Here is an 18,560-nt window from a genome sequence, read left to right as displayed (position 1 = left end):
TTCAGGCCGGTACATTGTCTGGGGTAACGCGGGATCTAGCCGCCCCATCAGGAGGGTGTTGGGGGTGACTGGGTCGACATCTGCTACATCACTGGAGACGTAACCGAGGGGCTTTGAGTTCAATACTCCCTCAATCTCCGTGAGGACTGTCATTAGGACTTCTTCCGCCACAGTCTGGGCCCCAAGTACTGCGTACAGGGCTGTCTTTATAGAACGTACTTCTCGTTCCCAAGTTCCACCGAAGTGGGGTGCGTTTGGGGGGTTGAATTGGAAGTCAATCTGGGCTGGAGCGAGGTGGGTCTTAAGTTCTGGGCCCATAGCTTGGAAGCTCTCCCTCAGCTCTCTTTCTCCGCCTTTGAAGTTTGTCCCGTGATCGGACAATAATGTAGACGGTTTTCCTTTCCGTGATGTGAATCTTCGGAAGGCCATAAGGAATGAGTCTGCGCTCATGGTCGGAAGGAGCTCGATATGTATCGCTCTGGTGGTCATGCATTTGAATACAATACCCCACCGCTTCTCGGTGCCTCTTCCTTTCTTTATGTGCTGCGGGCCAAAACAGTCCATGCCTGTTGAGTGGAATGGCTTGTCGCCGAGTCGGAGGCGACATGGAGGTAGGTCAGCCATCCGTGGTATGCTGGGCTGCGCGCGCCACTTTCGGCAGTCTAGACAGGTTCGCTGGAAGCGTCGCACCGCCTCTCTTCCTTGAAGTATCCAGTAACGACGTCTGATTTCCGCGAAGACTCTCTCTGCTCCTGCGTGGTGTACATCCTCGTCGTATTTCTTTATAATCAGCTCTGTGACCTTGTGTCGGCTGTTCAATACGATCGGGTACTTAATGTCATCCGGTAAATTGGGGGCTCTCCGCAGGCGACCACCCACTCTGATGAGGGTATGTGTGTCACTCTCTGGGGCCAGATGAATCAATCTGCTGTCTGATGGGACGGGCTTTCCTCCCTGTAGACAGTCTAGTTCATCGGGGAACGAGTCTCTCTGGGCTCGTTGCAGTAGAAGCAGTTCTGCTTCCTCGTAGTCAGCTGCTGACATATCAGCGGGGGACTTAATCTCTGGGTGGTGCCGCAGGAATGTCCGTTGCTGCGCACTCTCTATGGTAATGCAATCGTCTATGTTGGGGTCTGCGGAGACAACAGTGCTCAATCCACAGAACATGGGTTTCTTATTCTCAGCCTCCTCGTCACTTGCTTCCCTCGGGGTGGGCGTGGGCCAATCTCCTTCCGGGAGCTTGAGGAATGCTGGTCCGTCACTGTAGATGTTATGACGGGTTAAGTCATCTAGGGACATTCCCCGGGTGATGACGTCAGCTGGGTTGTGTTTTGTATCAACATAGCGCCAGTTTGCTTCTCCGGTTAACTCTTGAATCTCAGTGACTCTGACTCCCACGAAGACTTTGTATTTGCATGAATCCGATTTGATCCAGGCGAGTACTGTCGTGGAATCTGACCACAGGATTGTTCTATGCACCGGAATGGTGAGCTCACGTTGGATGAGCGTGGCTAGATGCGCTCCTGCGAGGGCTGCGCAGAGCTCTAGACGTGGGATAGACTGTTGCTTGCGTGGGGCTATCCTCGAGCGGGCGAGGATGAATGCTGTGTAGATCTCTCCCCCCTCTTCTTGGGCCCGCAAGTAGGCTACTGATCCGTAGGCGACCTCGGAGGCGTCACTGAAGACGTGTAAATCCATTTTACATGTCTCTGGCCTCACCGTGGGTGGGAAGTAGCTTCGGCGTATATTAACGCCTGGGAGTGAGTGGAGTTCCATCTCCCACTCTCTCCAGGTGGATGCAAGGTGTGCGGGAATGGGGTCGTCCCAGCCCTGGTCCTTGTCCCACAATGCTCGTACAATCAACTTTGCCCTGGTGGTGTACGGTAGTATACATCCTAACGGGTCATATTGTCGGGCGAGTGTTCTGTACACACTCCGTCTGGTGGTCGGTATTGCCGTCGACCTTCCCTGCTCCGTGGTCAGGGGTTTGTGTCTATAGTGGAGCGAATCTGTTTTGAAGCGCCACACTAGTCCTAGTGTCATCTCTTGGGCTTCTCCTGGGATTGTGGCAATCCAGGTCTCGCTGCTCGCTGCCTTGTCCGCGGAGGAGAGGCTGCGCAGTACGTGCGGATCGCTGCTGGCCCACTGCCTGAGATCAAAGCCGCCTTTGATCAGAGAGGCGCGGAGTTTAAGTAGGAGAGCCTCGGCTTCTTCTTGGGTCGAAACGCTTTGTAGACAGTTATCTACGTAGAAGCTGTTCTTCACACTGTGTCGGACCTCTTCGTCCGCTGCTGGGTCCTCTGCGACATGTCTCTGTAGTGCAAATGTAGCACAGCATGGGCTGCATGTAGTTCCGAAAGGGAGGACTTCCCATTGGTAGATGGCTGGGTGCTCATCTCCTGGCCTCTCTCTCCATAGGAACCGCAACAGGGGCTTGTCCTCCTCTACTAATCTCACCTGCAGGAACATCCCTTTGATATCCCCGCTGATAGCCACCTTTTCCTGGCGGAAGCGGAGTAGTACGCCTAGTAGGGAGGGGCCGAGTGTAGGACCGGGCAATAGCTCTTTATTCAGATTTTGGGATCCGATCTGGTAGCTGCAGTTAAACACGATGCGGTCTTTGCCGTTGTGATGAACCTTGTGGTGGGGCACGTACCACGATTCAGTCGTCTGGTCGGCCTCTTTAATGTCAATCTTTGTGACGTGTCCCGCTGTGATGAGCTTCTCAATCTCAGCACGGTATACACTTTCTTGGGCGGGGTCCTTGGCTAAGCGCCGCTCTGTGTTTAGTAGGTACCGCTCTGTGGCGTCTTTCTTTGCGTGAAAGGTAGGCATCCCTTCCCGCCGCAGGAGTGGCGTGGCGTATCTCAACACGCCGCTGACTGGGACTCTCTTTGTTCCCGTCTCGAGGAGGTTAATGGCGTAGATGTCGTCTTTAGAGCGAATGTCTTTCTTTTCGTTCTTAAAGGGCATTTGTTCTAAGGTCCATAGCCTCTCTACATGCTGCAGGAGTGCTGTGTCTCCCTCTGTGACTCGGGAGTGGAGACAGCTAGTGGCTGTGGTTCGGTTGAGAGATTTGGCGAGTGGGCCTTGGAGAGTCCATCCTAGGCGGGTCTCGACTGCTGCAGGACAGCCTCTGGGTCCGGTATGAACCCGGTCTATCGGGACAATGAGGTCTGCATGGTCGGAGCCTATCAACAGTGTCGGGGTAGCACCGTCTCTGAGTGGGATCGGTAGCTTGCGTAGATGTACATATTTCTCCATCAGCTTGGCTACGGGGTATGTGTACCGCGAGAGTCCTATTTCTTGGCTGGTGAAAGCGTCTGTAATCCTGTACCGTCGCTCGGGCTGGCCGCTTGCTGCGATAGAGAATGAGACATTCTCGCCCTTTATCGTTTTCAAATCTCTTCTTATTGTCCGAATTGTCATTTGGTTTTCGCTCCCCCGCAGCCCTAGCTGGGCCGCAGCGGACGCGAGCAGAAGGGTCTTCTCTGACCCGTCATCAAGGACGGCGTAAGTGTCCATGACTTTATTCTGGTAGCTCAATGTCACACGGACTACCTTTAAGAGCACTCTGGCTCCGCTGCTGCTGGCGGGGTCGATGTACATGACGCTTGCTTTGCTGCTTGATGGTGCGGGTGGAGGCCGCCGTCTGTTACTGTCGTGGAGTATGTCCAGATGGGCTCCATCGCACCGACTGCACTTTTTCTTTAAGCGGCATTCGGCTGCCATGTGTGATCGCGCACAGCGAAAACAGCATCTGTTGGACTTTATCCATTGACTCGCTTCCTCCGCATTCATCTTGGGGAATGAGTCACATTGTGACAGCCAGTGTTCTTTCTCACAGTAGGGGCACACTATCTTCCACTTCTCCTTTCTTGAGGGGGTACTGTGGCTCCTACTGCTTGGCACTGACTCCGATTGGTGCATGACAGTCACCGATCTTCTTCCATCATTTAGTCTCCTGGTTCCTTCTCTGGAGCCAGGGGTGCTCCGTCCGAATGTATCTAGCCGTAAGCTGCTGACTTCTCTCGCCAGGAAGTCGGCTAGATCGAGGAGGTTCGGTTCGGGGCCATTAGGGTCTCGGTGGTCTCTCTGCCGCCTAAAGCGCTCCTGTCGGGCGGGCGGTAGCTTCTCCAAGATCCTCTCTACATTTGAGTTGGCGTATAGTTCATGCCTACCCTTTTCCCTCTGCGCTCCCAGCATCCCTACCAGGGACTGCACTCTGATGGACAGGTCGTCCAGTGCTCGATTGTCTGTTGCTGGGGGTAGGCGGTCGATGTGCCTGATCTCCTGGATCACGTAATCCCATATACGTCCATATCTCTGGTCCAACGCTACCAGCGCTGCGGTGTATGGGGTCGTGGAAGTGGCGTAGGCGAGCGCTATGTTGTGCGCGCGGGGTACCTTTAAATGCTTCAGTAGTATCGCGTATTTATGGCGTTCATCAATGACATCCACCAACATTGTCTCCAGACACATGCGGAGCTCCGTATACTGGGCCCGGTTCTCCTGGGTGAAGTCTGGTACCATAGGTGTGCCAATGTATGACGCGGATTGTTGATACATCGGCGAGCGTTGGGGGAGAGGCCTCCTAGGCGAGTCTCCTCCTGCTCCTTGGCGTGGGCTGGTACCGGCTGTGTACCATGGCCCGCTGGTCCAGGTGCTGTTCCTCGGTGCGGGTCGTGCGTCGTGCTCACCCGTGAATAGCGTCGGGGGTCTGTAGCGCAGCTCCGCGGGGGTATAGCCTGGGCTGTACTGGACCTCCTGGTCCGGTAGAGTACTGTGCTGTCGTCGGGCGTGGTTCTCCTCCTCTTCCTCTTCGTCTTCCGTTAGGTCATCCAGGGCTTGTAGTCTCTGATTTAGCCTCTCCGCAGTGTATGCTGCTCCTTCCCGGTGGCTGGGTCTCGCTTGGACCGGTTGGGGAAGGGGGTCTGCGGGGGGTATAAACCTCGTCTGTTGGTCAAGTTCAGGGTCGCTTACTCGGCTAGGGGATGCCGCCCTGGAGTGATGTCTAGACGAGTTCCTGGAGCCTCTGGTGGAGGGAGGGGGTGTTGTCCTTCTGATCAGCTGTTCTATTAGTTGCGCTTGTGCTCTGTCGCGCTCGGCTTCGCGCTTGGTGAGATCCGATTCTCTCTGGGCACCGGTGGCGGCGCGCTGGGCGTCGGCCCGGTCTCTTGCCATATTCTCTTCCATCTGAATGCGTCTTATTTCCAGGCGTATGTGCTCTTCTTCGCTCCGTTGCTGTATCTGCAATCGATCGCGTTCACCCTGGAGTCTATCGCGTTCAGTAGAGGCTTTCAGGCTGACGAGGAATGCCTGCTGTAGTGTCCTCTCTGCCTCGCTGGGAGAAGACGGTTGTATAGGGGAGCCGTCCCTTGGGGTACTCCGTGCGGAGTCTTGGAGCTCTATCTCCACGGTGCTCTCCTCATCTTCTTCCGTGCCGAGTTCTCTCTCGGTAGTGTTGTCTTCCTCCCGGGACTCGTCGGGGACTACTTCTTCGGTATGGGCGGGGTGTAAAGTCATGTCTGGTTCCCCCTGGTCCCCACCGTGAGCTGGGTCAGTTACGTTAGAACCCATAGGGGCCTCTATGGTCGGGGTAGCCTGGTCGTTAGGGTTAGACATAATTTTACTTTCTAGTTTTACCGCGTTTACTGTTGGTAGAAGACTAGGTTGTTGACTGACAGCGTAGGCCTCTAGGTACTGAGGGAGCTGTCGTTTGCGCCGCGGGCGTTGTTGGTTAGGAGGATCGTTTCGTGGAGTGTTCATCATAGGCCATTTTAATATTAATAACACTATATTAATATTACACTGATTACCATCCGGCTCGAAGGACCAATTGTAACTGAGGGGTACAATTCCCTGACTGTATGGTTAGATATGATACTTACTACCACTACCTCTTGTACTTTAGACTCTGGCCACCCAGTACTAGGTATAAATAATTATGATAAACACTCCCACCTGATGAAACGGATCCAACACAAATGTACCAAGTCGAAAGTCTGCGTTTAATAATAATACATAGCAAAAGGTATGTACAACGATCACTTAATTACATTTATGATTTGAAATAGTATGCACTTTTATGGCAAATGAGTATTCGTAGGTAGATCAATATCGAATGTCCAATCTCTGATTGTGCAGGAAGCAAATATACAACCTGGAATATTTAGGGAACAATAGCAATGATACTTGAATGATTATATAGCTGGATACACTAGGGGAAGGTTCCGACTGCTTGTAGGACAGCTGGAGGGGGGGGGTAGAGTCTGGCTGTATCCCATCTGGCCGAGGGTATCCTGGGAGAGCCCACAGTCGTGCGACCCGGTGCCCAGCGATCCTCGATCCACAGATGAAAGCAGTTGGACTCTCTGTGGCCGGCGTCCTCCGGTCCACGATGGAGAGACGTGAGGCGACCTCGTCGTGTAGAGCGTCTTCTCACCTGTCGTCCTCTCCGGGGGGGGTATTTCCAACACACCGCAGTGTTGGCCTTTATCCATAGAATAATCAAAGTACTCAAAGCATAATCCAAGCCGGGGAAGGCTAGCCGTCGTCGGTAGAATAATCCAATATACAGGTCCACTCGCTCTTTGGCCTGGAGCTCCTCGGGTGCAGCTTCACGTGGGGTCAACCACCCTGGATAAGCGTCCAGCTGATGCCCGAAACGATGGGGGTGCTGATTACTATAGAACTCTTACCGCACAAGGCACTACATATGAATAGACTATTATTAGCTTAATAGAATACGTCCAACTCAACGATATAGTGCCAAATATGACTATTCAAATATTAATATACACGATGTCTCAATGCCGATACTGGGCCGAATTGGCCTTACTGCCCACACGTGGTTCGCGGGGAGGCTTTTGCGTCTGTCACTCTGTTGGAGGGTAAGGAACTGGACTAAAAGAAAGCTCTACTTTAATAGCGCAGTATATATACGCACTATGAACAAATAGTACCATTAGTGGTGCGGTAGACATATTCCTATGCGGAACTAGGACTTGTCCATACATGTTGAGCGGTACGATTGAACCTGGTCTGAGGGGTATGGCGACCTGGCACCAAGGTCTCGTCCAATGGTAGAATGGAGACTATTATGGGATGTTCAGTAGACTAGAAGGGATATTCAATGCATATTGTACAAGGAATATACAAGGGATATCAGGGGATATACAAATACAATTAAATATATATATATAAATAAATATATATATTCGGTTTAATCTGATCCTTCAGAACAGTGCAGCTTTTGGAGGAGGATGGAGTGACACACTGTGTCAAAGGCTGCATAGCAACAGTGTCTGTATCTCTATAACAACAGTGTCTGTCTCTATAACAACAGTGTCTGTATCTCTATAACAACAGTGTCTGTATCTCTATAGCAACAGTGTCTGTATCTCTATAGCAACAGTCTCTGTATCTCTATAACAACAGTGTCTGTATCTCTATAGCAACAGTGTCTGTATCTCTATAACAACAGTGTCTGTATCTCTATAACAACAGTGTCTGTCTCTATAGCAACAGTGTCTGTATCTCTATAACAACAGTGTCTGTATCTCTATAGCAACAGTGTCTGTATCTCTATAGCAACAGTGTCTGTATCTCTATAACAACAGTGCCTGTATCTCTATAACAACAGTGTCTGTGTCTCTATAACAACAGTGTCTGTATCTCTATAGCAACAGTGTCTGTATCTCTATAACAACAGTGTCTGTATCTCTATAGCAACAGTGTCTGTATCTCTATAACAACAGTGTCTGTATCTCTAAAGCAACAGTGTCTGTATCTCTATAGCAACAGTGTCTCTATCTCTATAACAACAGTGTCTGTATCTCTATAGCAACAGTGTCTGTATCTCTATAACAACAGTGTCTGTATCTCTATAGCAACAGTGTCTGTATCTCTATAACAACAGTGTCTGTATCTCTATAGCAACAGTGTCTGTATCTCTATAGCAACAGTGTCTCTATCTCTATAACAACAGTGTCTGTATCTCTATAACAACAGTGTCTGTATCTCTATAGCAGCAGTGTCTGTATCTCTATAACAACAGTGTCTGTATCTCTATAACAACAGTGTCTGTATCTCTATAGCAACAGTGTCTGTATCTCTATAACAACAGTGTCTGTATCTCTATAGCAACAGTGTCTGTATCTCTATAGCAACAGTGTCTCTATCTCTATAACAACAGTGTCTGTATCTCTATAACAACAGTGTCTGTATCTCTATAGCAACAGTGTCTGTATCTCTATAGCAACAGTGTCTGTATCTCTATAGCAACAGTGTCTGTATCTCTATAGCAACAGTGTCTGTATCTCTATAACAACAGTGTCTGTATCTCTATAACAACATTGTCTGTATCTCTATAACAACAGTGTCTGTGTCTCTATAACAACAGTGTCTGTCTCTATAGCAACAGTGTCTGTATCTCTATAACAACAGTGTCTGTATCTCTATAACAACAGTGTCTGTATCTATATAACAACAGTGTCTGTATCTCTATAACAACAGTGTCTGTATCTCTATAACAACAGTGTCTGTATCTATATAACAACAGTGTCTGTATCTCTATACCAACAGTGTCTGTATCTCTATAACAACAGTGTCTGTATCTCTATAGCAACAGTGTCTCTGTCTCTATAGCAACAGTGTCTGTATCTCTATAGCAACAGTGTCTCTGTCTCTATAGCAACAGTGTCTGTATCTCTATAACAACAGTGTCTCTGTCTCTATAGCAACAGTGTCTGTATCTCTATAACAACAGTGTCTGTATCTCTATAGCAACAGTGTCTGTATCTCTATAGCAACAGTGTCTCTGTCTCTATAGCAACAGTGTCTGTATCTCTATAACAACAGTGTCTGTATCTCTATAACAACAGTGTCTGTATCTCTATAGCAACAGTGTCTGTATCTCTATAACAACAGTGTCTGTATCTCTATAGCAACAGTGTCTGTATCTCTATAGCAACAGTGTCTCTATCTCTATAACAACAGTGTCTGTATCTCTATAACAACAGTGTCTGTATCTCTATAGCAACAGTGTCTGTATCTCTATAGCAACAGTGTCTGTATCTCTATAGCAACAGTGTCTGTATCTCTATAGCAACAGTGTCTGTATCTCTATAACAACAGTGTCTGTATCTCTATAACAACAGTGTCTGTATCTCTATAACAACAGTGTCTGTGTCTCTATAACAACAGTGTCTGTCTCTATAGCAACAGTGTCTGTATCTCTATAACAACAGTGTCTGTATCTCTATAACAACAGTGTCTGTATCTATATAACAACAGTGTCTGTATCTCTATAACAACAGTGTCTGTATCTCTATAACAACAGTGTCTGTATCTATATAACAACAGTGTCTGTATCTCTATACCAACAGTGTCTGTATCTCTATAACAACAGTGTCTGTATCTCTATAGCAACAGTGTCTCTGTCTCTATAGCAACAGTGTCTGTATCTCTATAGCAACAGTGTCTCTGTCTCTATAGCAACAGTGTCTGTATCTCTATAACAACAGTGTCTCTGTCTCTATAGCAACAGTGTCTGTATCTCTATAACAACAGTGTCTGTATCTCTATAGCAACAGTGTCTGTATCTCTATAGCAACAGTGTCTCTGTCTCTATAGCAACAGTGTCTGTATCTCTATAACAACAGTGTCTGTATCTCTATAGCAACAGTGTTTGTATCTCTATAACAACAGTGTCTGTATCTCTATAGCAACAGTGTCTCCGTCTCTATAACAACAGTGTCTGTATCTCTATAACAACAGTGTCTGTATCTCTATAACAACAGTGTCTGTACCTCTATAACAACAGTGTCTGTATCTCTATAGCAACAGTGTCTGTATCTCTATAACAACAGTGTCTGTATCTCTATAACAACAGTGTCTGTATCTCTATAGCAACAGTGGCTCTGTCTCTATAACAACAGTGTCTGTATCTCTATAACAACAGTGTCTGTATCTCTATACCAACAGTGTCTGTATCTCTATAACAACAGTGTCTGTATCTATAGCAACAGTGTCTGTATCTCTATAACAACAGTGTCTGTATCTCTATAGCAACAGTGTCTGTATCTCTATAACAACAGTGTCTGTATCTATAGCAACAGTGTCTGTATCTCTATAACAACAGTGTCTGTATCTCTATAGCAACAGTGTCTGTATCTCTATAGCAACAGTGTCTGTATCTCTATAACAACAGTGTCTGTATCTCTATAACAACAGTGTCTGTATCTCTATAGCAACAGTGTCTGTATCTCTATAACAACAATGTCTGTATCTCTATAGCAACAGTGTCTGTATCTATATAACAACAGTGTCTGTATCTCTATACCAACAGTGTCTGTATCTCTATAACAACAGTGTCTGTATCTCTATACCAACAGTGTCTCTGTCTCTATAGCAACAGTGTCTGTATCTCTATAGCAACAGTGTCTCTGTCTCTATAGCAACAGTGTCTGTATCTCTATAACAACAGTGTCTCTATCTCTATAGCAACAGTGTCTCTGTCTCTATAACAACAGTGTCTGTATCTCTATAACAACAGTGTCTGTATCTCTATAGCAACAGTGTCTCTGTCTCTATAGCAACAGTGTCTGTATCTCTATAACAACAGTGTCTGTATCTCTATAGCAACAGTGTCTGTATCTCTATAGCAACAGTGTCTCTGTCTCTATAGCAACAGTGTCTGTATCTCTATAACAACAGTGTCTGTATCTCTATAGCAACAGTGTTTGTATCTCTATAACAACAGTGTCTGTATCTCTATAGCAACAGTGTCTCCGTCTCTATAACAACAGTGTCTGTATCTCTATAACAACAGTGTCTGTATCTCTATAACAACAGTGTCTGTATCTTTATAACAACAGTGTCTGTATCTCTATAACAACAGTGTCTGTATCTCTATAGCAACAGTGTCTGTGTCTCTATAACAACAGTGTCTGTATCTCTATAACAACAGTGTCTGTATCTCTATAACAACAGTGTCTGTATCTCTATAGCAACAGTGTCTGTATCTCTATAGCAACAGTGTCTGTATCTCTATAACAACAGTGTCTGTATCTCTATAACAACAGTGTCTGTCTCTATAACAACAGTGTCTGTATCTCTATAACAACAGTGTCTGTATCTCTATAACAACATTGTCTGTATCTCTATAACAACAGTGTCTGTATCTCTATAGCAATAGTGTCTGTGTCTCTATAACAACAGTGTCTGTATCTCTATAGCAACAGTGGCTCTGTCTCTATAACAACAGTGTCTGTATCTCTATAACAACAGTGTCTGTATCTCTATAGCAACAGTGGCTCTGTCTCTATAACAACAGTGTCTGTATCTCTATAGCAACAGTGTCTGTATCTCTATAACAACAGTGTCTGTATCTCTATAACAACAGTGTCTGTATCTCTATAGCAACAGTGGCTCTGTCTCTATAACAACAGTGTCTGTATCTCTATAACAACAGTGTCTGTATCTCTATACCAACAGTGTCTGTATCTCTATAACAACAGTGTCTGTATCTATAGCAACAGTGTCTGTATCTCTATAACAACAGTGTCTGTATCTCTATAACAACAGTGTCTGTATCTCTATAGCAACAGTGTTTGTATCTCTATAACAACAGTGTCTGTATCTCTATAGCAACAGTGTCTCCGTCTCTATAACAACAGTGTCTGTATCTCTATAACAACAGTGTCTGTATCTCTATAACAACAGTGTCTGTATCTTTATAACAACAGTGTCTGTATCTCTATAACAACAGTGTCTGTATCTCTATAGCAACAGTGTCTGTGTCTCTATAACAACAGTGTCTGTTAATGAACTGGCGCTGCTGTGATGGCTGCCTTTCTGATCGCTCCGACGAGACTGTGCTTTATTTTGTTAATTTTTATAGTATTAGGAGTTTTATTTGCACCAACTGTTGGTGCATTATATGTGTATGACCGTCAGTCAATCATTGACATTGGATTAAGAAAAACTTACCGTTTGGATTGCTCTCTGGATCGGATCGCTGAACAGCAGAAATGGCCCGCCGAGATCCTTTGTTATGCCGGCCACGGACAAGACCAAAAGCCGCCGCGAAGACGAGGAAAGAGAGCCGGGGTCCGGAACAGACTGAGGTCCAAACGACACAGAACCACATTGCCCAGCATATTGTTGGCCAATGTGCAATCGATAGGAAACAAATTGGACGACATCAGAGCAAGGATCCAATTCCAGAGGGACATTCGGGATTGTAACGTCCTCTGTTTCACAGAAACTTGGCTGAGTCCAGATGTCCCGAATCATGCAATAGAACCGGCAGACCACTTCTTCGTTCTACGAAAAGACCGGACGGCATTAGAGTCACTAAAGAAGAAAGGAGGCGGCATTGCCTTCATGATAAACAAGGAGTGGTGCGATTTAGGCAACACAAAGGAAATGTCTAACCACTGCTCCCCAGACCTGGAGTTTATCACGATAAAATGTCGACCCTTCTTCCTCCCAAGAGAGTTAACGTCCATCATCCTCATCGGAGTGTACATTCCACCACACGCGAACACTGAGGTCGCACTTTCAAAACTTCACGACGAGGTAAACAAACTCCAGGCAGCTAACGTTGACGCGGCCATTTTGGTCTTGGGGGATTTCAACAGCGCGCGTCTTAAAAAGGTGCTGCCGAATTTCTATCAGCATGTGACCTGTCCCACCAGAGGCGAGAACATATTAGACCATGTATACTCGCAATTTAAGAATGGGTACAAGTCACAGGCTCTTAGTCCATTCGGTAAAAGCGATCACGCCGCAATTTTTCTTTTGCCTAAGTACAAACAGAGTCTCAAGCGAACGCCGGTGGTCTCGCGAGAGGTTAAGCGTTGGGCCGTGACGTCAGTGGAGTCACTCCAAGCAGTGCTGGGAAGCACAGAATGGAGTGTATTCCGTGATAACACAGCCAATATTAACGAATACACCGAAACGGTGATTGACTATGTCTGTACTCAGGTAGAAGTAATAATCCCCACCACCAAAATTAATATCTACCCAAATCAAAAGCCCTGGGTAGACAAATCCGTCCGTGAGGCTCTGAAAGTGCGCACATCAGCATACAACACCGGGCTGGTGACAGGCAACATGGAAGAACACAAGATGGCAAGATACAACGTCAGGAGAGCAGTAATAGAGGCAAAACGGCGTTACAGGGATAAAGTTGAACTTCAGTTTGAACAGGCTGACTCTAGAGGCATGTGGCAGGGCCTCAGAACAATGACAGACTACAAAGGAACCCCCCTCAAACTGAACAGTGACATCTCCTTAGCAAATGATCTCAACTCCTTCTATGCGAGGTTTGAGGCTGTGAATAACAACACCAGCCTACAAACCACGGCAATGGGGGGGGGGGGGGGGGTCTGCTGATGGAGACTCAGTGTTCAGGGTAACAGAGCATGAGGTGAGACGGATCTTTAAAAAAGTGGATATCAGGAAGGCAGCAGGACCGGACGGCATCCCCGGCCGCGTCCTAAAAGTCTGTGCCGACCAACTGGCCCCGGTATTCACTGACATCTTCAACCTGTCCTTGGAACAGGCCGTCATCCCCACCTGTCTGAAGAAGTCCACCATCATCCCTGTACCCAAAAAATCTACGCCCGCTTGCCTCAACGACTACCGCCCTGTAGCCCTCACCTCCATAGCCATGAAGTGCTTTGAGAAGCTAGTGAAGGGCTACATCTGTTCCTCCCTCCCCATCAACCTGGACCCTCTGCAATTTGCATATCGCCCCAACAGGTCCACGGAGGACGCCATAGCCCATGTGCTGCACACAGCAGCATCACATCTGGACAAGAGGAAGGGGAACTATGTGAGAATGCTGTTCATCGACTACAGCTCAGCATTCAATACCATAGTCCCCTCCAAACTCATAGCCAAGCTCAGGGACCTGGGCTTGAACTATGACCTGTGCCAGTGGGTCCTGGACTTCCTGACGGGCAGACCCCAGGTGGTAAGAGCCGGCAACTGCACCTCCTCATCCATCACGCTCAACATAGGGGCCCCCCAGGGCTGTGTTCTGAGCCCCCTCCTCTACTCCCTGTACACACATGACTGCGTAGCACAGCGGAACAACAACACCATCATCAAATTTGCTGATGACACAGTAGTGGTGGGCCTGATCTCTGCCAACGACGAAAGGGCCTACCTGGAAGAGGTAGAGAACCTGTCACAGTGGTGTCAGGAGAACTGCCTCTCCCTGAACGTCAGCAAAACAAAAGAGATGATTGTGGACTTCAGGAGGTCGGGGGTCAAGGACTACAGCCCCCTCAGCATCGACGGGGCACCAGTTGAGAGAGTGAACAGTTTCAAGTACCTCGGAGCCCACATATCCGAGGACTTGACATGGACCACACACATTGACAGTGTTGTGAAGAAGGCACGACAACGCCTCTACTTCCTCAGGCGCCTAAGGAAATTCCAAGTCAGTCAGAAGATCCTTAGGAACTTCTACTCATGTACAATAGAGAGCATCCTGACCGGCAACATCACCTCCTGGTTTGGGAATAGCACTGCACAAGACCGTAGCAGACTACAAAGAGTGACACGTTCAGCCGAACGCACAATTAGAGGGGGGCTTCCCACCCTCCAGAACATTTACAACAAGCGGTGCAAGGGGAAGGCTAAGAGAATTATTAAGGACTCGAGCCACCCGAACAACTGCCTCTTTGAACTACTGCCGTCAGGCAAGCGATACCGGAGTCTTATGGCGAGCACAGAAAGACTCAGAAGGAGCTTCTATCCCCAGGCCATCAGGCTGCTAAACGAACAATAATCGCTAAACGAACAATAATCACTATGCAACAACCATCAAATGCACACAGCACACACACCCACACGCACACACACACTCACTCAAACAAACAACACACTGCAGCACCCACTCTCCACACTTTAGATCACACAAACACACTTACACTTTATATTTATTGATAAAGGATTTGCACTACAACTCGTACACCTACTGTGAATTGTACCTAAACTGCACCTCGTCCATTTATGCCTTGCACTATATAGTATTGTATATTAGTACACTGCACAGTATTGTATATTGTATGGTAACTACGTCTACGAACATTGTACATATGTCTAAACTGAACACTGTGACCTCTTTTTTTTTTTCTTCTAATTTTTACTATGTTTTTATTTCATACTTATCTTGTCATGCACAGTCTCTGGAGCGCAACAGTAAGAAGCATTTTGTACAAAAGTATTCTGTACTTCTGTATGACAACTATTAAAGAAACTTGAAACTTGAACTTGATCTCTATAACAACAGTGTCTGTATCTCTATAACAACAGTGTCTGTATCTCTATAGCAACAGTGTCTGTATCTCTATAGCAACAGTGTCTGTATCTCTATAACAACAGTGTCTGTATCTCTATAACAACAGTGTCTGTCTCTATAACAACAGTGTCTGTATCTCTATAACAACAGTGTCTGTATCTCTATAACAACATTGTCTGTATCTCTATAACAACAGTGTCTGTATCTCTATAGCAACAGTGTCTGTGTCTCTATAACAACAGTGTCTGTATCTCTATAGCAACAGTGGCTCTGTCTCTATAACAACAGTGTCTGTATCTCTATAACAACAGTGTCTGTATCTCTATAGCAACAGTGGCTCTGTCTCTATAACAACAGTGTCTGTATCTCTATAACAACAGTGTCTGTATCTCTATAGCAACAGTGTCTGTATCTCTATAACAACAGTGTCTGTATCTCTATAACAACAGTGTCTGTATCTCTATAGCAACAGTGGCTCTGTCTCTATAACAACAGTGTCTGTATCTCTATAACAACAGTGTCTGTATCTCTATACCAACAGTGTCTGTATCTCTATAACAACAGTGTCTGTATCTATAGCAACAGTGTCTGTATCTCTATAACAACAGTGTCTGTATCTCTATAGCAACAGTGTCTGTATCTCTATAACAACAGTGTCTGTATCTATAGCAACAGTGTCTGTATCTCTATAACAACAGTGTCTGTATCTCTATAGCAACAGTGTCTGTATCTCTATAGCAACAGTGTCTGTATCTCTATAACAACAGTGTCTGTATCTCTATAACAACAGTGTCTGTATCTCTATAGCAACAGTGTCTGTATCTCTATAACAACAATGTCTGTATCTCTATAGCAACAGTGTCTGTATCTATATAACAACAGTGTCTGTATCTCTATACCAACAGTGTCTGTATCTCTATAACAACAGTGTCTGTATCTCTATAGCAACAGTGTCTCTGTCTCTATACCAACAGTGTCTGTATCTCTATAGCAACAGTGTCTCTGTCTCTATAGCAACAGTGTCTGTATCTCTATAACAACAGTGTCTCTATCTCTATAGCAACAGTGTCTCTGTCTCTATAACAACAGTGTCTGTATCTCTATAACAACAGTGTCTGTATCTCTATAGCAACAGTGTCTCTGTCTCTATAGCAACAGTGTCTGTATCTCTATAACAACAGTGTCTGTATCTCTATAGCAACAGTGTCTGTATCTCTATAGCAACAGTGTCTCTGTCTCTATAGCAACAGTGTCTGTATCTCTATAACAACAGTGTCTGTATCTCTATAGCAACAGTGTTTGTATCTCTATAACAACAGTGTCTGTATCTCTATAGCAACAGTGTCTCTGTCTCTATAACAACAGTGTCTGTATCTCTATAACAACAGTGTCTGTATCTCTATAACAACAGTGTCTGTATCTTTATAACAACAGTGTCTGTATCTCTATAACAACAGTGTCTGTATCTCTATAGCAACAGTGTCTGTGTCTCTATAACAACAGTGTCTGTATCTCTATAACAACAGTGTCTGTATCTCTATAACAACAGTGTCTGTATCTCTATAGCAACAGTGTCTGTATCTCTATAGCAACAGTGTCTGTATCTCTATAACAACAGTGTCTGTATCTCTATAACAACAGTGTCTGTCTCTATAACAACAGTGTCTGTATCTCTATAACAACAGTGTCTGTATCTCTATAACAACATTGTCTGTATCTCTATAACAACAGTGTCTGTATCTCTATAGCAACAGTGTATGTGTCTCTATAACAACAGTGTCTGTATCTCTATAGCAACAGTGGCTCTGTCTCTATAACAACAGTGTCTGTATCTCTATAACAACAGTGTCTGTATCTCTATAGCAACAGTGTCTGTGTCTCTATAGCAACAGTGGCTCTGTCTCTATAACAACAGTGTCTGTATCTCTATAGCAACAGTGTCTGTATCTCTATAACAACAGTGTCTGTATCTCTATAGCAACAGTGTCTGTATATCTATAACAACAATGTCTGTATCTCTATAGCAACAGTGTCTGTATCTCTATAGCAACAGTGTCTGTATCTCTATAGCAACAGTGTCTGTATCTCTATAGCAACAGTGTCTGTATCTCTATAGCAACAGTGTCTGTATCTCTATAGCAACAGTGTCTGTATCTCTATAGCAACAGTGTCTGTATCTCTATAACAAAAGTGTCTGTATCTCTATAGCAACAGTGTCTGTATCTCTATAGCAACAGTGTATGTATCTCTATAACAACAGTGTCTGTATCTCTATAACAACAGTGTCTGTATCTATAGCAACAGTCTCTGTCTCTATAGCAACAGTGTCTGTATCTCTATAGCAACAGTGTCTGTATCTATAACAACAGTGTCTGTATCTCTATAACAACAGTGTCTGTATCTTTATAACAACAGTGTCTGTATCTCTATAGCAACAGTCTCTGTCTCTATAGCAACAGTGTCTGTATCTCTATAGCAACAGTGTCTGTATCTATAACAACAGTGTCTGTATCTCTATAGCAACAGTGTCTGTATCTCTATAACAACAGTGTCTGTATCTCTATAACAACAGTGTCTGTATCTCTATAACAACAGTGTCTGTATCTCTATAACAACAGTGTCTGTATCTCTATAGCAACAGTCTCTGTCTCTATAGCAACAGTCTCTGTCTTTATAACAACAGTGTCTGTATCTCTATAACAACAGTGTCTGTATCTCTATAACAACAGTGTCTGTATCTCTATAACAACAGTGTCTGTTTCTCTATAGCAACAGTCTCTGTCTCTATAGCAACAGTGTCTGTATCTATAACAACAGTGTCTGTATCTCTATAACAACAGTGTCTGTATCTCTATAACAACAGTGTCTGTATCTCTATAACAACAGTGTCTGTATCTCTATAACAACAGTGTCTGTATCTCTATAGCAACAGTGTCTGTATCTCTATAACAACAGTGTCTGTATCTCTATAACAACAGTGTCTGTATCTCTATAGCAACAGTGTCCGTATCTCTATAGCAACAGTGTCTGTATCTCTATAACAACAGTGTCTGTATCTCTATAGCAACAGTGTCCGTATCTCTATAACAACAGTGTCTGTATCTCTATAACAACAGTGTCTGTATCTCTATAACAACATTGTCTGTATCTCTATAACAACAGTGTCTGTATCTCTATAGCAACAGTGTCCGTATCTCTATAACAACAGTGTCTGTATCTCTATAACAACAGTGTCTGT

Source organism: Notolepis coatsorum (genome assembly GCF_963971535.1).
Source record: "Notolepis coatsorum genome assembly, chromosome: 1".
NCBI classification, from domain to species: domain Eukaryota; kingdom Metazoa; phylum Chordata; class Actinopteri; order Aulopiformes; family Paralepididae; genus Notolepis; species Notolepis coatsorum.
The sequence above is the reverse complement of the archived record's forward strand: the minus strand, read 5'-3'. Positions refer to the sequence as shown.